Raw genomic sequence first — 24,647 nt, forward strand, 5'->3', positions numbered from 1 at the left:
GGCACATCTCTTCTCAATGCTGTGTCTAGTAACATCATATTGATAGCTTAAAATTAGCTATGGTAGGAGCATTTATACCACTGCAAAAGTTAAAAGAATCAGGACTTTCCCCTACCCTATCCCAAGGGAACCAATTGTTAAATGTTTACCAGTATGTTACCGCCATCTACTCATCTCCTTCACAGTATAAATTATGGTCTTATATGGAGAATGTTTAAAAGACCTGGTATAGAAAAGGCAAAAGAATGGGCAATTACATCCTTTCTAAAGTCCAAATGCATCTAGAACCTGGAATCTTGGTGAAGGCTGGATGAAGTCACAAGTTTTGGGTAACTTCAGAGAGGTAACTCCCCTGCATCTTATCCTATGCCTCAGACCCAACATTTTCCAACATTAATGCCTCCTTTTAGGTGTTTTCTATGGCCAAGTTTATATTCACTCTAAGAAAGAAAACAAAGCACTTTCCTCAGGAGGTTGAGGTGACTTCTCTTGGCTTTTGAGTTTTAAGATATTGTACCTGAAGTGAACAAGGATGACTTGATTGATATGTTATTACCCTCACTTAAATTTTGGCACAAATCATTTACTTAGCTCTAAGGATGTTGGTTCAGGGTGGAGCCAGGGGGTGATGAAGGAGTATCCAGTAGTTGTGGGACAGGGAGAGACCATGATCTGTCAATTCAGAAAGGTGGTCAGAAATCTGGAAATCCCACCTGTATTCTATGAAGCCATCCTCTTTCCCTGCTCAGGGTGTGTGAAGTCTAGCATCATAATAAGACACACTGGAACACATTAAACTTTGCAGGTAATACAGCCACAGTTTTAATATAAAATGTGAAACGTTCCATGTATTTAAGCCTTGACTATTACATTTGAGAACATTTGAGAGGTTTATAGTCAGTGTATGCTCTCCATATTGCTCCTCAATGAGTCCGCAATAGTTCTTTACCTTATGATTACCTCCATACAGACAGTCCAAAGTATTATAAAAAGATTATAAATTTGGCAGTGTGGTTGATTGTAATATCTAAGTGTTGTACTATATACAAAACAAATGAAAGCTTGGAGTAATAGGCAGTAAATAACATAATGACACACATAGAAGACTCTTAAACAATGGCTAAAGAGGGCAAGATCACAGAAAATTCCTCTCCTGAAGCCTAATTAACTAAACAGAAAAAGTAGTTTATTTGTCCAAAAAAGGGTCAGAAATAAATAAGCAGAAACGGGTCAAGGAAACTAAGACAAGCTTACGACATCAACTTGAAAAGTGGTGTTCTAGTTGAAAAATTATGTTCTAGTGCAGCAGAAAATAATACTTAGCGAAGGAGGATTCAGTAAAATCCTAAGAGTTCAACTAAATACCACTGAATTTGGGGGAAAACATAGTAAGGGTATAATTAAACATTACTGGGAGAAATAAAAAATAATCATCTTTGTGACAGCATGCTCTTACATTCAAGGGCAAGGAGACTGCAAGTCTTGTTTTCCGAGGAAAAGTGCAAAGTTTAGAAAACAATCTGGGTGGACTGGGCCTTGTTACAGGATTTCAGAAGAGAAAGAAAAGCTTAAATTTCCCAACAAGTATTTTATACAGTCAAAGCCAAATGTTGACTCCTCCATTCCCTGTAAACGCAGGCAAAAAGTGAAGCACTCAAACTGAAGCTTAGAGGAGTAGGGAAAAGAATCTCAAATAAATTGTGAATGGTGTTGAGGGGAATTGACTCAAATGTATATCTGAACAGAGAAAGTATGAAATACATTAAGTGTAATACAGATGAAATAAACTCTCAGTGTTCCACTGATAATACAGTGGAAAAAAAAACAGAAAAAAAATGAAAGAAGGAAAGAATGAGTGAAAATAGTAAAAGCAAAACCAAAAAACAAAAAACAAAAACCTAAGATACAGATAAAAGTATTCCAAAATTCTTCATGCTGTAGAAGAATTTACAAAGAATGTTGATCCAGTGCAAGCAGAACAGAAGGATCAGAAGATAAAGAATAAGGTGCAAAAAGAGATTGAACAGTAAGTAAGCAAATTGAGAACAAAGATAGCACGTTTCTAGCTTATAAATAAGTGAGAAAAAAATGCGTAAAATGAAGTTTTAGTATAAAATCTGGAGAAGAAAAATATTTAGAGATATAATAGAGGAAAATTTCCCAGAAATAAAGATAAAAACTAAAACTTAAAGGCGTGTACCTCATAGAAAGAAAAATTATTTAGAATCAATGAAACTGAGACATATTCTGGTTAACCCATTGTACTGAAGGATAAAGATGCAATTCTTAAAGAGTTACAGTTCTTCATATATTCAGGCAGAAAAATTAATTCACAAGTAGAAAAAATCAGGGCAGTCTCATAGTTCTTCATAGAAGCATTTAATGCCATAAGACAATGGTGAGATTCCTACGAGTTCCAACAGAAAAGAAAGTGGAACCCAAGAATATTACACATAGCCAAGTAATTATTCAAAAAAATTCATAGCAGCCAATCCCAGACTGCAAAGGACTTGGGAAGTTCTTAGAAATCAAAACAAAAACTCTCAGAAATAATATTCAAAATTTGGATTAAACATCTTAGAGATTAGGGCTGCAGATGGTATGCTTATGGGCAGTGGGAAGAGAGAAGTGTTAAGTGTGATAACTGCCTTACCTTCCATAGTATCTGGTCACATCTAAAACTGAAGCAGGTACATTAAAAAATAATGATTCCAAAATTTAAATTTTTTCTAAATTTTTTTCCTTAATATTTTCAAGTGTGGTACTATTGATATTTTCTGCTGGATAATTCTGTGTTGTGGGGGCTCTCTTTTGCCCTGTGGGATGTGTAGCAGCCCCCTTGGCTTCTACCCACTAGATGCCAGTAGCACCCAGTTCTGATGTCAAGAAGTGTTGTCAGAATGTTGTCAAATGTTCCCTAGGGGACAAAATTTCTCCTATTTGAGAACCACTGCATTACATGGGTCTTTTAGAAACAAATGTTTTTGTGACAAAGGAGCAATTATATTCAGCATTTCCTTGAGTTTCACTTTTGTTATATTTTAGTGGAATTAAATTTAGTATTTCAAAAAAGTAGTTTATTATATATATGAATCTATTAAAGAAATTTTGACTATGTCTATCAATCAGTCAATTATCTACTTATTATTTATCTCTAACTTTTTATTTTATATTGGAGTATAGTTGATTAACAATGTTGTATTAGTTTCAGGTGTACTATTTATCTCTCTTTGTATCCATGTATATGTACAGGGACATGATCATAAATGATAAGACTAGTTATCTGGTCGATGACATTTTAGCTTAATTGCTTTTTAAAGTATTTCTTGATTTTTTTAAACGTTAGCAAAATACATGTTTTGGTAAAAAAATAAAACTGTTGCTCTTAAAATTATATAGATATACTTCATTTTATAATTCATTTATTTATAACAAGGCCTGGTCGTAACGTCTTAAAAATGTACATAGCCTTTAATACATTCTACTTTGCACAATTCAACTGAATAATTGAAAAATGTGTTAAAAGATTGTAATACAAAATTTTCAAAACAGCCCAAATGCCCTATTAGTAGAAAATCAGCTTAATAAGTTATGATCTAGCCTATGCAGTAAAATTATAGTCATCTATTGATAAGATTGCAGATGACTATTTATTACATGAAAAGTTATTAATATCATGTTATATGAAAAAAGTAGGTTTTTAAATGTCCCTACTATATTATTCCTAATTTATATAAAGTGTTATATAGGTGTAAAAAAGACTGCCACTGTACACATCAAGGTTTTTATCTCCAGGTGATAGGTGGCTTTTATTAATTATTTGTAGTATTTTGATTTTCTATTTTCTACATTGGGAACTTTATTATAATAATATTATAACTGTATTGTTTGTAATAAGAAATGTTATAAAAATACCTTTAACCTCAAAATGAAGATACTATCATAGATATCCAGGCTCTCCAGGTACACTTGACTCCCTATATTAAAATGTTACCCTAAATTTCCTCTTAACCTTCTTTGCTCAAGCTTACATGATGAGAATGGATATTAGACAACATGAATTTACAGGAATGAATGTTGATAATTTATTTTGGACCAAATAGTTGTATGAAAATCCAGTATAACGGAACAGACCTTGAGAGTAGCTCCTTAGAAAGAACAGTGACATCAAAATCCCAAGGAAGAGAAGGTGGGCGAAAACATTTCAATACCTAGATTACATACGTGGGAGAGGGACAGACAGGACTAACCAGGAGAGGAGGGATGGGCTTGGGGGTGACGTACCTATGTGTTGGGAAACCATATATAACCAGCTTTCTGCTTCTTCACCTTGCACATGCGTGTGCAAATGCATGCACAGACGATCGGTGTGCAGAACCCTACAAAGAATGCAATAAAGCAGTCAGCTCCAATACTCATGGGACCCTGTGTACATCAGAGATGCCTCATAGAATTTCTGGAGCATTTTTTTCTGAAAACATTTATCTTAAAACACTTATTTTATAAATGAATCTTATTTTTTCTTGTTCATATAATGAATACGCACATTTATACATATATGTACAATCATATGCGTACAATCATATGTTTGTGGTCACTTGTATGGTAATGGATCCTTTGGCAATTATAAGCCATCACTCTTCAACTTTATAATTTTCGTAACTTTGGCCATTACGAAGTATATGTCCTTAAATCAGTATTTATGAACCTTATGTTTATATTTATATAACTAAAAAGAAAAGTGAAGACGTGGGAACTGAGAAACCTGACTTCTGTGCTTGAAATTGCCACTATTATTCATGAAGTAGTGATTTCTTCATCAAAATAAAAAGATTGGCTTAGTTACTTTCAGTTTCAAGAAGGAAAAAAGTGGTCTAGAGCAAGTACATGACATACTTGTGGTGACATAGTCAATAGCAGAGTTTACACTAGAATCAAATACTCTGATTTGTGGCCAAGAGTGGGGACCACCAAATGTGTAGTCTCTTCCATGCGTGCGAAGTACCATAATGTTTTTTCTTTATTCTGTATCTTAGTTCACTACTGATCACCTTTGCCCTCATCTTTCAGGGATGTCATCACAAGCATTGTAGTCAACTATCCAGTGAAAGCTCATGTTTCTCGGGAAAGTTGGTGCCTACCTGGACACTCTATATCCATAACTATTTCTGGGTAAGAGTAGTGACCAGAAAAGGTACCTGCAGTTCAATGTCAGGGGCATGGACAGTAGAGTTTGACCTAACAGAATGCCCATGGTCAACCTTCTAAGACCCTCAGAATAGTGAAACTATGGAAATAAAAGCCTTTAAGTTCAATGGGAAAAAAGTCATCATGTGAACAAAGCAGTATTTATATTAATTTTTCTAGGCTCTGTTTATGTAATGATCCAATTATATTAGTTGCCTTAGACAGAGAACATAAGAACATAATACAGTGGAGCAACCTGAAATTATAGGTACGGGTATTTCTGTAATACCCCCCATACTCCATTTGCCCATTGACATTAGATCATCCTGGTTATTGTAAGTTGCTGTTAAGCTTCCGTTGCAAGATTTCTGATTTAGAATGAAGGAAAATGATAAAGTGCTAATTCTCACTAACCAACCATGAACTGTGTTTTGGGTATTGCCTTTGAATTTTTTTGAGCATTGTAATAGCCTTATAGATGTATTAAATTTCTTTGCTGATAGCAGCAGCATTTAAAAAAATACTTCACTTGCTCTCCTCTTTCCTTGTTACAGCTGAGGACTGAAGAAGCTTAAGTTATGCAAAATGACTGTCATACACTGGTCACAAGGCAGGGAGCCCAAGTCCAACTACTAAGTAATTGCAATGTCTGTTTAACCCAAAAGACAGGCAGATTCCTGCCAAGGTCTGTCTCTTAAGTTTGTGATGATGTGAACATGTTCCTGAATACAAGGAAAGAAAAACATTTGTGTCTAAGGGACAAGTGAATTTTTATCTCTTCAAATAGTTTTTTATTAAGGTTTACTGGGTTTATTTTTTCTGCTTAGCTGAAATGTTGGTAGTTATTATACTTTTAAATACAAATTATTTTGTAGTTTAAATTAGCATTTTCTTCAGTAGGAAATGGGCAGGTGAAATTAGTTTACGTAGTTGAATATTTCTATAAGAAATGTAAAATGCTTTTTCATGTGTAGCTACAATTATACATCTGAATTAAATATGACTCTTAATAAGGTATTACATCTACCTCCTTAAAGAAAAATGAAAAATTATTAATTACTACTTAGGAATAAACCAATAGCTTTGGGATTTAAGAGACTAATACAAATTAATTATTTATTCAGTAAATCATCAAAATTTGTATTAAGCCTACTATGCGTGAGTTTGGAGATACAGTGGTGAAAAAGACAAAATCCATTATCCCACTATCTTTTTAGCCTAACTCATAAAAAGTAAGTCCTAAGCAAAGAGCCAAAGACCATAAAATATCTGGGGAGTTCTGGTACTAGGTAAGGTTGAATAGGCAACTCCACTCTGTGTCTCCTGCTGAATACAACTATAAAACTGGGACATAATGTATGGAGCAGTTATTTGAGGGCTCTGAAATGTAAACAGTAGCAGGCAGAAGGGGAAAGAAGATCAGAATTAGAAGTGGCACTGGTGGCAGTTAGTTTACCACTTTTTCTTCTTGAGTATTCCCCAGCATGAAGATAATGCAGCCTAAAACTCAGAAGCAGGCTTGGGGTGAAGAGGGAGAGCTCTATGAGAGGACCTCTGTTTTTGGCTCTAGAAGCAGGAAAGAGGTCTCTTAATGCTCAGAGTTGGGCCATCTCCCACAGTTTTTCTTTTCTTTTCTCCCTTCTCTCATGTCTCAGCCCAAGCATTCCCATAGCAGCAGATGTGAGAGTAACAACGAGAACACAGTAAGACATTGAGAGAGGAGAATCCTTCTCTCTGATGGAAAGAGTCGAGATCCCAAGAGGGTGGGAGCAAACACCTTTTGAAAATTTTCTTTCTCTGTACTCCTGTCACTTGGCCCTAAACACAACACGGGTGGCAGGAAGTGTGTGGCAAAGTAAGATAAATAAACCCACAGCTTTTTGGGTAAACTATCACCAAAAAAAAGAGCGCCAGGGCACCAGAAAGTCCTGGGAAGACTGTAGAGACAGGAATTTGGGAAATCAGCCTCTTAATGTTTGTTGAGCTCCCAAACTCATCCATGACTGTGTGTGCATGGATCTAACCCATGCAGCATACCATAGACTTTGAGGACTGAACAGGATAGACCACTGCCTGGATCCCAGACTGGCCACTGGGTGGTGCACATGAGGGACAGATCCAAACAGCACAGAAAAGGCTTTGAAATTGGAACATTGACACTGCAATCTACAGAAGCCTGGTCAGAACTTGTGGCCTGAACCCAAATGGGTCAGTTACCTACTAAAGCAATAACAAAAATTCTCCATATGGTTTAAACATGATCCCAAGTCCTATAACATGACATTCCAAATGTCCAGGATAAAATCCAAAATTATGCAGTATCCAGAAAAACCCAGGAAAATCTTACTTGCATGGGAAAACAGAATCAACAGACACCAACATTGAGATTACACAATTGTTAGAATTCTCTGACAAAGACTTTAAAGCAGCTATTATAAAACTGCTTCAATACGTAGGGATGGCCACTCTTGAAAAAAAAAAAAAGGCAAGACAGAAATGATAGCAAACAAATAGAATTGAAGAACAAATGGAAATTTTAGAATTGAAAAATAACTGGAAGAGTTTAATAGAATGAAAATGAGAGAGGAAAGAATCTGAATTTGTAGGTAGGTCAGTAAAAATTATCCAGTTTGAGCAGTTGAGTTTAAAAAAGATGAAAAAAAGTGAACAGAGTGTCAGGGACCTCTGAGATAATAACAAAGAAGTCCTTGTGTCACTGGAAGCCCAGAAAGAGTGAAGAAAGAATGATGTGCAGAAAAGCATTTGAGGAAATAATGGATCCCAGATTTGTTAAAAGACATGAACCTACTACAGATTCAGAAGCTGAGGAAACTCAAAACAAGATAAAGCCAAAGAAATCCAAACCCAGACACATTATAATCAAACTACTGAAAACTGAAGTCAAAGAAAGAATCTTGGAAGCAACCAGAGAAAAACATAACCTTATTTATCGGGGAACAATTATTCATTTGAGAGCTGATCTCTCATCAGAAACCATGGATGGCAGAAGGAATTTGAACATTTTTAAAGTGATAAAAGAATTGTTCAACCCATAATTCTATATCTAGCAAAAATAATTCTTCATCAATAAAGGTGAAATAAAGATACTCTCAGATGAAGGAAACCTAAGAAAACTTGTTGCCAGAAGACCTGCTATGAAAGCATTGCTAAAGAAAGATGTTCAGAAAGAGAGACATGATTCTGGAAGGAAACTTGGAACATGAGGAATGAAGAGAAACATAAATGGTAAATATCTGTGTCTATATAATAAACTAGTCTTTTCCATTGAGCTGTTTAAAATGTTTGATGGTTGAAAGCAAAAATTATTAATGTCTGATGGGTTTTCAGTGTCAGTCAGTGTTAAACATAAGACAAATACAACATAAAGGGAGAGGGTAAAGGAACGTATATGATGGAAAGAGTTTTTCATACCATTTGAAGTGGCAAAATATGGACTCTATGTAGACAAAAAAGTTCGGTATGTATATTACAATTCCTAAAGCCACTCAGAAAAAACCTACACAAGGAAATATATTAAAAAAGAAAAGAGAAAGGTTAAAATGGAGCACTAAAAATGTTAAAGATAACCTAAAATAAAGCAGAAAAGAGAACAGAGGAATGAAAAATAGATGGAAAAACTGAAAACAAACTACATTTATAGTTGGAGACCTCAATGCTCTTCTCTCAGTAATTGATAAAAACTCATAGAAAGTCAGCAAAGATGTAGAAGAATGAGCAATGTCATCAATAAACTGGGTATAATTGAGATTTGTAGACTATTCAACCAATCAACAGTAGAATACACATTCTTCTCAAACGGGATCCTCCCAGACCGGGGCACGAACCCGCGTCCCCTGCGTGGGCAGGCGGACTCTCAACCACCGTGCCACCAGGGAAGCCCAATGACCAAAATATTCTCTTGCAAGTTTGAAGAACACAAAAGTAAAGCCCATGTATTTTTAGTTAATAAAAAAGCCTGAACTTTCATGAGGAAAGGGATATTTTACCAGCTTTAGGGATAGTTAATTTTTTAATTGATACTCAGCTCTTGAAACTGCTACCTGAGGGGGCTTCCCTGGTGGTCCAGTGGTTAAGACTCCATGCTTCCACTGCATGGGGTGTGAGTTCGATCCCTGGTTGGGGAACTAAGATCCCACATGTGGCGTGGCCAAAAAGGGAAAAAAAAATGCTACCTGAGTTGAACACAGTGTGCTGGTTCTTTTTTTTTTTTTTCCTTAGTATTTCTTTCTTTTTTTTTCTCTCAGTATTTCCTTTTTTTCTTAACATCTTTATTGGGTATAATTGCTTTACAGTGGTGTGTTAGTTGGACTTGTCAGTGACAGAATATTAGTTTTTCCTCTGCTCTTCTTGCAGACTTAATGCTGAATATTTATGATTTTTTAATACATGGAACTCCCTCAGTGTAGCTGAAAAAAATCAAAATGAAAAGAGATGATCCAAGTTGAAAATCTTTTTCAGATGTTTTATAAAAAACAGCTTTAGTATATGAATAATGATGTGCAATATATAAACCATTTATTTCACTAAGTGCTAAAAACAACATGTGTCAAGAAGATAAAGGTCTACTTTCCCATCTTCCAGAGCTGAAGCAGTCCTGAATGGACTGTTGGGGATGTCTTTTATTGCCAAGGAAGATGTGTGGGACCTTATTCTTGACAGTGGTAGGTTCTAATTCAAGAAATTAACTATCACCACACTGAAGGGGAGGCAAAATCCTTACAGATCCATTTAGTACATTCATCTCCTTCTCTTCAGACTGTCCCATGCTGGGTATATGCCAGACAGATAAGAGCCTATCTTATTTTTAAAGCCTGTTTCTTCTCCCAGGAAGAATTTCTCTATGGGAGGGGCATTGCCCCTGGATCATTAAATAAGCACACCACAATGGCTGCTTTAGAGAGAACGTTTTCTCTTTGGGAATTCTATCAGATAAACTTTGCAGATTGGTTTTCATTAAATGCTAAAAGAAAAGATGAGGTTTTACATACAGTTTCCTGCTGATATCATATATCTATACATACAGATGTATAGATATATGATATATATATATAGGGTATACATTGGATATATATATATATATATAGGCTATATATTGTATCTAGCATTGAATTAAAAAATTTTTTTAGTTGAAGTATAGTTGATTTACCACGTTGTGTGGATTACTGCTGTACAGCACAGTGATTCAGTTATACGTATATATACATTCTTTTTTAATATTATTTTCCATTATGGTTTATGATAGGATATTTACAAACATATATACATACATTGTGCGCACCAGAGAGCAAGAGCTCGTGCGCACCAGAGAGCAAGAGCAAGAGAGAGATATCAAGGAATTGGCTCACACAATTGTGGAGGCTTGGCAAATCTAAAATCTGATAGGGAAGACCCAAAGAAGAATTGCAGTTTGGTGCAAAGGAAGTATGCTGGCACAATTCCTTCTTGCTTGAGGGACATTCAGTCTTTTTTTTTTTTTATTAAAGGCCTTCAACTTATTGGATGAGACCCACTTACATTATGGAATTAATCTGTTTTCCTTAAAGACCATCTATTTAAATGTCAATCTTATCCAAAAACCACCTTCACACAGAAACATCAAGAGTAATGTTTGACCAAATATTTGGGCACTGTAGCCTAGCCAAGTTGACACATAAAATTAACCTTCATAAGTTTATTAATAATTTGGCTTAAATTGTTCATTAATATTATTTATGTTCTTAGAAAAGCTGTTAGCTTGATTTATTCCTTTTGTTAGGTTATTTAATGTCAATTTTCAGGAGATTAAAAAAATTTTTTTAAATGAGTAGCTATATCTTGGTTAAAAAATATTGAAAACATACCATGTAAAAGGTGAGCAAAAGTTAGGACATGAAATACAACTTTTCAGAAAAGTCCAGATTAAAATGCAGTGCAGAGATATTTGTGATTTATGAAGTGTATTTGCTGTTGAAATGTTATAGATTCTAATCCTAAATGATGACATGAAATTATTTCTAGCTACTTTCTAGGGCCACTGCTAGCCCTAGATGTGATGATGAAAACTCAGGGGAACTCTCTCACCTAGAAATTTATTAGAATTTACCAGTTAATTCTGAGGAGCTTTTTTTTAATAGGTCCCAGGACTGAAGTGGACCCATGTGTGGCACCTGATGGCATTTTTCCATAGAAGGCTTTAGAAAACCAGCCTGGAGTTGTTCCATAGTTAGATTCTCGTCTTCTGGTGACATTTCATCATAAAAGTATCCCACAGTCAGGCCCGGGCATGAGTAGTGGCCCTCAAGAGGGTGAAGTTTGCCAGTAATAGCTGCATATAAATAGTCAATTATATAGAGGGGATGGTTCAAATGGAATCTTCTCAGGAGGAATAAACTTTGAGATGAGAAAAGAACAATGACTAGATATTCTTTGTATAAGAAATTGAGAAGTGGCCCTCAAAGCAATATCAAGCTGGCCTCCAGAGAGCTTACTGCTTGCTATAAATTACCCCAAATTTAAAATGTTAATGTCTGTATCACATCCTGGGTTTCCTCCTTCATGCAATGAATACTTAATAGTTGCAATAGTAAAGAAGGTAGCTATATTGTAAATTGTGGGGAAAATTATACAAATCTTCCCCTTTTGCCAGGTTTGTATTAATTCATTTATATGTGCAAAGCACTATTAAGATGAAGTTTATGGAGGTCGTATTTTCTTTCTACCATTCCTGTGTATTTAAGAAACTCATATGAATGTTATATATCTAGAAATGGAAATAAAACAACTAGTCCTATAGAGCTGTAGATCTCAAAATTCAGAATCACTTGGAGGGTTTGTTCAAACAAAAATAGCTGGGCCCTGTGAACAGCATTTCTCATTTAGTAAACTTCGGGTGAGGCCCCAGGTTTGACATTTTAACAAGTTTCCAGGTGATTCTGATGCTGCTGGTTTTGGGGGTGTACTTTGATAGCCAGGGCTGAGGGTTTTACGCATTCAGCATTGTGAGCTATTGACTTTGAAGAAATTCTACCAAAGGTCTTTCGTAAAAAGATCTTACTTCATAGGAGAAATAGCTATTTAGGTTATTAATGCAAGGTGGTATATCATTACTATGTATACCATACTTAGATATGTTTTCAGAATTTCAATTTGAGCGTTGAGTCCCTCTTTCAGCAAATAATGATGCTCTAAAAAAAAAAAATTATGGCACTAACTACCACCCAAGCCATTTGATGCTTCTTTATCCATGAGTTGTAACTGCTCTAAATACACTCTTTTTATATGAACATATATTTTATATATACATCACATATATTATATATGTATATGTTATATATTTTTTATATATAAGAAAAAAAATTTAATAGTGTTAAATGTTGTGGTTGCCTTTAGCCTAGGACCTCACTACTAAAGTGTGGTCCTCAGATCACCAGCATCAGCATCACCTGAGAAATGCTCCATCCTGAGCCCTGCCCCTGATTGACTAAATTCAAATCTGCATTTTACCAAGATCTCTAGGTTATTCATTTTCACAGCACGGTTTGGGAAGATCAGTTCTAGGAATAATTTCATAATAAATCGAACTGGTGATTTCAATGCAGAAGCAGAAACTTTTTGAAGAACACAATGGGAAGCAACTGTGGATTGGCAGGCAGGCTGGGGTTATCAGACCTAATAAGGTGTTATAGCTAGGAGGCAGGGAAGCACTGAGCGATTGACCACTCTGACTTTGGTCATGCTGAGTTTTTCTATTTGTGTAAAAGAAATGCATTAATTAAATAGCCTGAGATTCTAAACAACAGGGAGAAAAATCAATTAGAACACCTTGGAGAGTGAGACAGTATTGGGAAAATTCATTATCAGATAGCCAGCGTATCTTGAGAGGGAAGGTAAGGTATGACCTCTGCACATCACCAAGGAGTAATGCTCAAAAACTAATCATGGGGAAACTACTGCTTTTACCTAAGCCATTTGACACCATTTTATCCACAGATAGTAACTGTCCTAAATAGGTCTTGATTTCTTTGAGTTAAAGAAAAATGTACAAACTGGCCAGAGCAAATGAGAGGTAAACAAGTTTAGCAGTATTTATCTGTCACTTGGTTTTTCCACTATTTCTTATGTTTTGCTGGGTTTGGGTTAAATGTGGCTTGTCCAATAATAGTAAATGGAAATAACACCATTTGCTGCATTTGAGATTTCAGTTCAGAGTAGCTTATTTTTATGAGTCCTGGGAAATTATCAGAATGGCTTTATAAAGCTTCAGTGTGACAAAGACTGTCTCCTGTGGTCTCCCTACTTCCCCTCCTCTACTGATACAGCCCTCTCTTCATCCTGTAGTTGGAGGGGTCCTTTTATTGTCTTTTTTCTCTTTTTCTTAATTTTCCATTGTGGTTTATCACAGGATATTGAATATAGTTCCCTGTGCTATACAGTAGGACCTTGTTGTTTATCCATTCTATATATAATAGTTTGCATGTGCTAATTCCAAACTCCCAATCCATCTGGAGGGATGGTTTTAAAAATGTAAGTTATAACATGCCATTCCTCTGCTGAAAACCCTCCAGGGTCATTCCATTGCACTTAAAATTCAGAATTCTTACCATGACCTCCAAGGTCATTGTCGGGTCCCTGGTTACTTCTGTGCTCTTGCTATTTCCTTCCCTCACACTATCCTTGTTCTCCTTGATTGACAAGTATGGTAGAGCCTCAGGGTCTTTGCATGTACTTCTTCACATGGCTCCCTTCCTCAGTTCTTCTAGGTTTCTGCTCCATTCGCCTTCATGTTGGGACTTCTCTGGCCACCCAATCAGAAGTTGTACCCCTCTATTTTTGTAATCCTCTTGAACTTTGTTTTATTCATCTGGACGTGGTAGTAAATTTGCTTGTTGTCTCTCTCTTTCACTAGACAAGCCTTGATCTGTTTTGCATCCCATTCTAATACTATGCCTGGCACATAGAAAGGGTTTAATAAATATTTATTGAGTGAGTTATGTAATCCAGTTAACTCATCATTCTGTTTAAGTATCCACATGATTTCTTTTTTGACACATCATAGCTCAATGAAGATATTTGCATAGTAGTGGGCTCTTGTTTCTTCCTTCTGTCTGAGGGTAGGACCACAGGAAGAAAACTATTTATTTATTGAATATTGCCCTGTACATTTATTATCTTATTATTTTTACTCACAACAATCTTGTGAAGAAGGCATTATTGTCCTCATTTTATAAATGAGTAAATGGAGACTTTGAGAGTTTACATGGTTTACCCAAATATAGAGAGCAAAAAAAGAGGGTATTCTATAGAGTGTCACCATAAAGAAAATGAAATATAAAGGACAGATGGCAAGAAGATACTAGCATCCTTAAACTTGACAAAGGATTAATATGCAGAATCAATACAGAACAACTAAAAATCAACTAGAGAAATTTAGCCCCAAAGAAAATGGAGTAAAGACTCCATTTTACAAAAGGAGAGGCAATTTACAAAAGAAGTGTTCTAACTGGTTGATAAACAGATGATGTTTCACCTGATTAGTAATCAGGAAACCACAAATTAAAACAAGATAACATTTCATACTCATCAGACCACTGAAAGAAAACCTAACAGTATGAATTGTGGGGAAACAAGAATGCACATATTAAGCTACTAGTTGGGGTGTAAGTTGGTTTAACCACTTTGAAGAGCTATTGGTAATATATAGTGAAGGTGAAGCTGTGCATAGTTTATGACCCAGAGGTTGCTCTTCTAGGTGATATTCAAAATACTTGGTAACTGCTTTCAGAGGCACCAACCAGTCAGAATTAAACATGCTGCAAATTACTGGCATGGTCATATTGGTGTATTTTATTTGAATAACAGTCCTGTATATGCCTTAGAGAAACTTCTACACACGTGTGCAGAGACAAGTATAAGAATATTCGGAAGAACATTGTTTGTAATACCAAAAAAAAAAAACCCCTGCAAATAATCTATATATCTGTCTCTAGAGTAATGAATAAATTGTCGCATAGGCATAGATAGAATGGCATGCTATTCAGCAATTTAGATGAATGAACCAGATCTACATAAATCAGCTTTGCTAAATTTTACTGCACAATGAGGAAAAAAGTTCAAAAGAATTCATATGGCATGACACCTTTTTTGTAAAATTTAAAGCATGGAGAAAATACTATATATTGTTTGTGAGCACATGTCTATGTAATAAACATTAAACTATACATGGGAAGAATACACACCGACTTCGAGTAGTTAACCTGGAGTACAAAGAAGGGAAATACGATAAAGTAGAAGAATTGTAGCACTCCATAATCTTAAATTTCATCTTCATTTTAAAAAAATTTTCACATCTTTATTTTTATTTTTTGGCCACACCAGTGCAGCATGCATGCGAGATCTTAGCTCCCCGACCAGGGATCGAACCCTTGCCCTCTGCATTGGGAGTGCAGAGTTTTAACCACTGGACCACCAGGGAAGTCCCTTAAATTTCTTAGCAAAATAAATGTGATAAAATATTAACATTTGCTAAATTTAGGTGTATATGTCTGTTATTTTTAAAAAATGTTCTGTATGTTTCTTTTCTTTTGGCCACACTGTGCTGCTTGTGGATTTTAGTTCCCTGACCAGGAGTTGAACCTGGGCCCTCGGCAGTGAGAATGTGGAGTCCTAACCACTGGATCGCCAGGGAATTCCCTCATTTTTTTTTTTAAAGTGTATCAGTAACATGGTAGAGCTGGTACTGGACCCAGATCAGTTTGCTTTCAAAGCCAGAGAGCTTTTCATTACCTAAGCTCCAGAAGAAAGACCCTAGCCTGACCTCACAAGTGCAGCTGTCCCTTCCCAGTACTGTCAGGGGCATGGTTAGATACCAGTGTCACAATGGTCATTTTTTGGTGATAATCTCCCTGGAGGCCCCTGATCTATCCTAGGCCATGTGATCTGATATCCAAGGGTAGTTCAGGTGGTCAAATGGTGGAATTGCTGACAGAATAATGAATGCTTTCTTTGCATACTCCAGAGTCAAACGAATTAGGGCCCAGGTACGAGACTGGGATGTGTATACTTGCCAGAGACTCCATATTTTGGAAGTTCTGTCATCACTCTAAACATAGGGCTTTGCCTCTGCACGTACATTTTCTCACTTTGCTACTGCTAGGTAAAGCAGTCTGCACCAGCTCATGGCTGAGGGCTCAGGAAGCACCATGGCTTGCCATGAAAACCTACAGAATTAGGTTTCTGAATAAACAGTGGGCCTTGCCACCAGTGATGGAGATCATTTGCCCTGGCAATCTAAGCATGTAAGACCAGTGACCTAGGTCATTTCTTCTTTTCTCTGCACAAAATTTTGGTTGAGTTTAGAGTTTTCCTCTGTTTAGAGTTGGGATGGACAGGATGTATATAAAATGTTTAGGGTCAGAGAAATGGGGAGATGTTGGTCAAAGAGTATAAACTTCCAGTTATAAGATGAAGAAGTTCTGAGGAGCTAATGTACAGCATGGTGATTATAGTTAATAATAATGTACTATGTACATGAAAGCTGCTAAGAGAGTGGATATTAAATGTTCTCACCACAAAAAAGAAGTGGTAATTATGTGATGTGATGAAGTGTTAGGTATCGCCATGGTGGTAATCATTTTGCAACATATAAGTGTATCAAATCAACACATTGTATACCTTAAACTTACATGATGCTGTATGCCAATTATATCTCAATAAAGCTGGGGGAAAAGCCGTTCAACTCCTAGCCCTACCATAATACTCGGTATGACTGACATACGGGCTGTCTATATGATAGCAAAGAAAATATTTTGCAAGAAAAATTCCATGAAACCGTTCCTGTGAACCAACCAATTTTGCCTTTGAAACATCATTCCTTCAGAGGTTTAATCCACATTTAACCACATAGTTTATTTTCCTTCTTTTCAAGGTTCTTTGACCTCAAGTGATATTTTGTACAATTTTGAGATTTATATTTTCGGGCACAGCCAAGGTTGTACTCTAAGATATTTTCTGAAGCAGCCAGTGTGATTAATATTTATTTAGTTTTCTACATGGACTACTTAAATCTTATCATTGCAAACTGATATATTGAGCTAACCCATCAATAATAAATGAACAAGATATGATAATGAATTAGATTTGTAGTAAAGAAGAAAACAAATCTATGTTGTATTTGAGAGAGTTACCCTAAATCAATTTCTTTGTGGGTTGGGATGATATAAAAAGTAGATAGTGCCAAGAAACAGCTTTGTCTTACCTAAATCACCAGTGTAAAGCTCAACATATATTTTTAGTGCTAATATATAAATATCTAAGTATGATTATATGATAATGAAACTAACTTTCATGTTATGGGGGCAGATAAATTTAAGTGATATGAGTTGTCTTATTTTAGACATGAAAGTTTATTAATTGAAAAGTTTCAGATTTTACAAAGAATAGGCTTGGGAAATGATACAAAAGTTATTGTGAGCACTGTCCTTGGAAAATAGTTATTAAAATTCATTAGAAGTAGGTATTGCTCATCAGATGATCTTACGAAAGTTTCCAGAAATGGGATAAATAAAATATGTGATAAAATAAATAATCATGATTAAACCAATGAGTTGATTGTCTGGATAGTATGAAAATGCTCATATTTCAAATAAATGCCTAAAAAGAACTTTGATAGTCTCTGCATGACAACTAGAGCTGCTAACTGGATCTGTAACTTGATAAATGTATGAGTTTTTTTTAGTAAGGAAAACAATTTAATACTGTAGCCTTTAAGGTCCCTTTTCTCTTAAGTTCATCATCCCTCAAATACAGGGATGGGGTTTTAGCAGCTACGTTTTTGATAGAGAGCCCTGTTACCACCAGCCCTCCCACCTGCAACATTTGTTTGGACCACAGGGGACACCTGATCCAAATTGGACCCATCAGATCCTCTGTTACAGAAATATAAACTGGGAGCTGAGACAGTCTAGCTCAATCTAGACTGATATCATGAACAGTTGTAATTTAAACCAGAGAGTTGTGGAATCAGCCAGCTTCCACCATGTGCATGGAAAAACAGCAAAAGGCAGCCTGTGGAGAGAGAAGGCTGGGGCAGGCATGCAGAGAGAAAGAAAGGTCAAGAGCATACATGTTCCACAGGTAGACCCAACAAGTGTCCTCTCCATGGAAGCACTTCCCAAAACAAAACTACCACATTTTGGAAAGTCTTTTGTGATACATTAACATTTATTGGTGAGACTGATGGGTTGAATTGGTCTAAGTGTGACCATCATTTCCCCATACCATCTTCTCCTGTTTTAAAAAAACATTGAGTATAATGTTAATATTTTTTAATCTTGGGTGCTTTATATAATCTAATCTTCATGAAGTAGGAATTAAAACCGTCCATCTTTTACAGCTGTTAAAACCAAGACTTCGGGCCTTTATAGGACTTACCCAAATTCATGGAACTGAGACTCATATGCAGGTCTTTCAGACTCCTAAGACTTCACGCTTAACCATTATGTTACGCTTGAATCTGGAGGCAGCAACCAGTATCTTCTATAAAGGGGGAAAGATGTTTGTCTCTCATCTATAGGAATAGTAAGTTCAGCTTATTCTGCATATTATGCATGATGTTCTGAGCCCTGAATGACAGAGTGAGGTCTGGAGTAGGTAGTGGTCAGGCAGGCTGTGTGTTCTCAGCAGAACTGGACACACGCACACAGAAGAAGGGGTAAGGAGGAGACTCTTTCCCAGATGCAGAAAATGCTTATTCCCTTTGGTTAACATCATTTTACAGTGTCTTATCCACGAGAGAGTAAAGTTGAAATGGAATGTCTCATGGTGCTTCATGGGAAGGCATTGTAAAAGAGTGTGTATGTTGTAGGAAAGGCCTACAAACATGACAAAAACAAATGCCTGGGAAGAGACGTGACAAGGCCACGTTCATTGACTCCACAGAAAATTAAAATATGTATGGAAAATACCATATGGGTCTTCAGAGGACACAAGCGTAAAAGCAATTAGTTCAGGCTTCAAAGAGATTTTGCTGACTCTGAGAAAGGGGTTCCAATTGAAACTTTAATTAGGACCCCAAAACACATCAGTGAACTTATTGCTGAAAGTTCACCACAAATTGCAAGCTTTGGATGATTGTATGGACTTTATTTAACCTGGGGAAACATCAGTGCAGACATTTTACCCTGTTGGAAGGGCTCGAAGAAAACAGAAGTTTGCAGTAGAAGGGACCTGAAAGGGAACATTTACAGGTAGTGGTAAGCAGTAACAGGCTTGCACTATTGTTTGTGTGCTAGGTGAGGAGGAGATGTCAAAGATTACAGTTTTGTGAACTTGAATGGCACTGACCAGCTTCAGCAATACTTGGGAAGTGAAATGGAGGAGTCAGCATAAAGAGAGAGGACCAGTTCTTCCATCTTTCCACTTAATTATAGATTTTTATCCAATGAATACACCAAGAAATCCTGAATTACCTTTTTTTTTTTAAATTAAGGGCAAGGTGCTTAGGGTACAGGAAGGGAGGGGAGAGGGAGAGAAACGTTTTGCTGAATTTCTTAATCTTTTAGAAAATACTTGCCCTTTGTTTTTTTTTTTTTTTTTTTTGAATTGGATTTTCCAGCTCAGGTGGAAAAGCCAAGATGGTCCATCAATTCCTCTCTCCTTCTTCCCTTCTGTGTGAAAAGATTTTTTAAACATCCCTTGTGTTCAAGAGAAGATTCCCGTTGCTTTTGTCTATGTATCTCCATTAGGTAGAATTATTCACTCTGAGTCCCTCAAGGTTGTTGATTGCAAGGAATTCTCTGGTCAGCTACATTTCAAATCTGTCAGAGCCAATGATGGTACTCCAGGTGCATCCAAGTGTGAGTGCTGTTAAAGCTGTTGGTTCAGATGACCTTGATGTTGGGTCTCAAGTTCTCTACTGTGCTGGTTTCTCACCTCTTCCTCTAGTTGCTGCCGACCGTTCAAAAGCTGAGCTTGCTTGATATGCTTCCAATTTTTAAAAATAAAATTACAGCAATTCCCTGTAGAATCCTGTGTTTTTAGTGTCCCCATTAAATAAGCATCTAGAGGAAGCGTTCAATTTGCTTATTGTAGTCAACTCTCATCCTAGTAAAGTACACCTCATTGGAGGCTGTTAGTAATGGAAAATTCACTGTCTCAACAGGAGGTACTGTCGGGCAATTTTTCCTATTTATCAGTTAAGATGCTTTGGATAATATAATACTCAACGAATAATGACTTAAACATTTATTATTTCATATTATGCAAAGTTCAGAGGTAGGAGATTCCTGGGTGTTCTTGTTGGGTCCAGTATTTACTGGATATAACACCTCTGAAAGATGCAGAGGAGAAGGATCAGGAGTAGTCAGAGATGATCGTTGACCACGGCCCACGTCTGATACCTTGAAAGCAGAGCGAAAAGGAAGAAGACTGCAGTGAGGCTCCGAGAAACCCACAGCCAGCCCAGCAGAGCATGGAAATATGGCCCATAGAGGAGTCCCATGTTGGGCAGAAATGACTGGGCCCCAGTGCCCCACTGTGCTCAGTTATTGGCTAGGACTTTCTGGAAGGGCTTGGCCTCAGCTCAGATGCTGCCATTGATTGCTCATACCTGGGGGCCATCAACTAACTACACTCCTTGCAACTGACCAGCAAGCTCTTTCTCAAACAGAGAATCTGAGCAGCACACCTCCATAGCTGCCACATGGCTTTTCATTCAGCAGCAGTTATGTCATCCAGGATCCAGGAGCTTTCCAAATTTACATCCGGCCATGCTTAGCATGTTGGTAGTCTTCAGACTTATTTCCTCTTGTCTAAAAATGACTGTCACAACCTCATGTCTTTGCACAACTATGTACAAAAGCAGGAAGGAGAGTTCATCCTTACATGCCTCTTAAGGGGGGAAGATCTTTCTTTAAATTTGCCAAGAAGACTTTCCTGTCAGTCCCATAGGCCAAGTTTGAGTCACATGCCTATGCTTTAGCTGCAGGGGAGGCTAGGAAAGTGAATTCCTGGCTTTTTCAACTTAATAATGGGCAGTGGGTCATGCCAGCAGATAGAAAGGGGCATAGGAAGGAGGTGGTGTGGGTAATTACTGGGTAGGTAAACCACCAGTGGCTGCCACCCTGAGTATTGCTAAGGTGGCACTTCATAATTTTATTGCCAGAAGTTCAGATGTTAGAGGTTATAAATTGACTACTGAATTTATGACTTGTTATACTGGCAGATTCTCTTGTTTATCTTGCACTCCCATCCATTCCCCTCAGACGGGAATATGAAGGCTTTATTGCAGTCTTTCTTCATATCATTTCTTACTTTTCCTGTATTGTTGTTGTGGCTCATAGTTTACTAAATGCCTAAGTGAACAGATGCCAACCATACTATTGAGACTCATCTTTTAAAAGGACTTCTGAAAAGCTTGATTGCATTAATCAATGTTTGTAGTTCTGTCATTTTCAACTTCCAGTTTACCATGCAGGTTTCTCCATTGCTAGAAAACTACAGAGACACTAGGCCTGGGGAGAAGAGTAAGGAAAACTTTACCTAGTGTGAAAGTACCTGCTCAGGGTACTTTTTTGTACAAAGTGAGGTACCCCTGTGCTTTCCCTAATAATGCTTCTCTCATCTGTCCTTTGTTTCTATGTACTTTACCTTGCTTCTTTATTGATCTCTAATTTTCAGCCCAGAGCTAGTTAGCTCTACTATTTACCTACTGTTTGAACTTGGGAAAGCTATGTGACCTCTCTGAACATTTGTCTCCTGACCTGTAAAATGAGATAAAAATGCCCCTTCATGTGGGTGCCATGCACAAACCATAATCATCATGTCCTTCTCCTCCTCCTCATCTTCTTCTTGCTCATTTACATAATGGCATCAGAAAGATATTTCTTTACATGGACAGAATTCATAATATCTGTATAAGTAATTATGTCTTTCTTTTTTTACTTTTTCATGCAGTTATTGGATTTTTCCTAAAAAGAAAACAATTCCAAATTTTGCAAGTAAAATCAAAAAGAACCCACAAATTTTATTTCTGTGCAAATGTAGATTTCTGTGAGATTCTCCAGTTTGTTTTCTTGAAAAAGAAGGTGGAATGGTCAAATCTCAGACTTAATCTTGATAATACATATACCATCTCCAGGATTCATACATAAAATACTTTTTATTACAAATGTAAGAGAACTTCATAACTGATTCTTTTTCCCAACCTTGCTCCCCATTATTAATAATTTGGTGTATCCTGGCAAATTTGTCCCTAAGTACTGACAAACACGCATGAGATATTTACACATACAGTTAGTATTTTTAAATAAAAGTGGAGTCATATTCTTCAACAGTACTGCAACATCATGTTTTTCTTTTAACAACATCATCTGATCATTTTTGAGTTTTTATTTTGATTATGAGTTAGCAATCCTGATGGTGAAATCCATGTAATTATACAAACAAAAAACAAAGAAACAGAACTGGAGTTCCCATTGGTCACATGTAAAAGGACAACATAAAAAAGGATCTCTAAGTTGGAAGCCACATTCTATTCTTTTCTTTCTTTTTTATTAACAGTTTTATTGAGGTATTATTGATATACAAAGAATTGCACGTATATAATGCATACAATTTGATGAGTTTGGACATATGCAAACACCCAGTGATACTCTTACCACAAACGGAAATAGACACACCCGACACCTAAAATTTCCTGTGTCCCTTTGTTTATTTGTTTTTGTTTTTTTGTGGTAAGAACACAACATTATTCTTATACTGAACAGAAGGTGAGGTGTAGGCAAGTAGATGTTACCACACAAAACAGGGAACAGAAATAGAAAAGCTTACTTTTGATCAATGAAAATAAAACAATGCACTATTTCCCTTGCTTCCTCCCTTCCTCCCTCCCTTCCTCCCTTCCTCCCTTCCTCTCTTCCTCCCTTCCTCCCTTCCTTCCTTCCTTTCTTCCTTCCCCCCTTATTAATTCATTCAGATATTTACTGTGCTCCTACTGTGTTCCACAGGCATCGTTTTTAGCACTTCAGATGCAGTGGTGGAAAAGAGACAAGTTTCCTGTTAATGATTTTTACATTTGAACGTGTGAAACAGAACAGATGATTGTATTTTGAATACCTTCAACTACAATGCCTCTTGAATTAATTTCTTCAGTTATTCAAAAATTATGTTTAACGTCATCTAAAAATTTTTATTGAGGTATAGTTGATTTACAATGAATGTTGTGTTAGTTTCTGGTGCACAGCAAAGTGATTCAGTTATATGTATTTTTTTCATATTCTTTTCCATTATGGTTTATTACAGGATATTGACTGTAGTCTCCTGTGCTATACAGGAGTTCTTTATTTATATAGTAGTTTGTGTATGCTAATCCCAAATTCCTAATTTATCCCTCCCCTCTCCTTTCCCCTTTGGTAAACATAAGTCTGTTCTCTATATCTGTGAGTCTGTTTCTGTGTTGTAGATAAGTTCATTTCTGTCAAAATTCATTTCTGTCATATTTTAGATTCCACATATGTGGTATCATATGATATCTGTCTTTCTCTGTCTTACTTACTTCACTTAGTCTGACAATCTCTGGGTCCATCTGTGTTGCTGCAAATGGCATTATTTCATTCTTTTTTATGGTTGAATAGTATTCCGTTCTATATATATATACACCACATCTTCTTTATCCACTCCTCTGGCGATAGACATTTAGGTAGCTTCCATGTCTTGACTATTGTAAATAGTGCTGCTATGAACAATGGGGTGCATGTATCTTTTCAAATTAGCATTTTCTCCGGATATATCAGCATCATTTTTATTATAATAAAGGTAATGTTATTTTGTAGAAATTTTAGAAAATAAAATAAGAATTAAACCCACCTATAATTGCATAATGTGGAAAATTATGACTGTCAGTGGTGTGTGTCTATGTGCATCCAGCTCATCTGTTTTTTTTCCTGTATTGATATATGGACCCATGTAATTTTCTAAAAATGAGTTGATTTTATAAACTACTTTCCTTTAAATATTCTTTAAGAACATGATTTCTACTATTCCAAATCAGGAATAGATATGCTGCAATTAACTAGTACCTTATCATTGCACTTTGAGGTTTTTTTCAAAAATTAATTATTTTAAGCAACCCTATGGTAAATAGCCTTGTATATACATCTTGGTATGTATATATAATCCTTAGGGATTTATAGGGTCCAAGTCTATTAAACATGTGCAAATTTTATGCATAATCTCAACTGTCCCTCCAAGGAACATACTTTTACAAAATTATAATTTATTAATGTTTATTTCCCTGTGTCACTACTAGTATTAGGTATTCCCAGTTTTTTCTAATTACAGCCAATTTTTCTAGAGAAAAAAGTTGTATCATTGCTTTAATTTTCATCCTGTTGTTTATAAAGAAGTTAAGCACTTTTTTACATGTTTATTGTTCACTTATGTGTTTGGTGACTTGTCCTTTACAT

General features: G+C 36.2%; 1 protein-coding gene across 1 annotated transcript in view; it reads left to right on the forward strand.

The window, feature by feature from the left end:
• The window catches only part of LOC308608555 (uncharacterized protein), a 934,308-nt gene that overhangs the window by 595,907 nt on the left and 313,754 nt on the right, over positions 1-24,647 (forward strand). The gene's annotated exons all lie outside the window — the stretch shown is intronic.

The sequence above is a fragment of the Mesoplodon bidens genome (genome assembly GCF_964165515.1).
Source record: "Mesoplodon bidens genome assembly, chromosome: X".
NCBI classification, from domain to species: Eukaryota; Metazoa; Chordata; class Mammalia; order Artiodactyla; family Ziphiidae; genus Mesoplodon; species Mesoplodon bidens.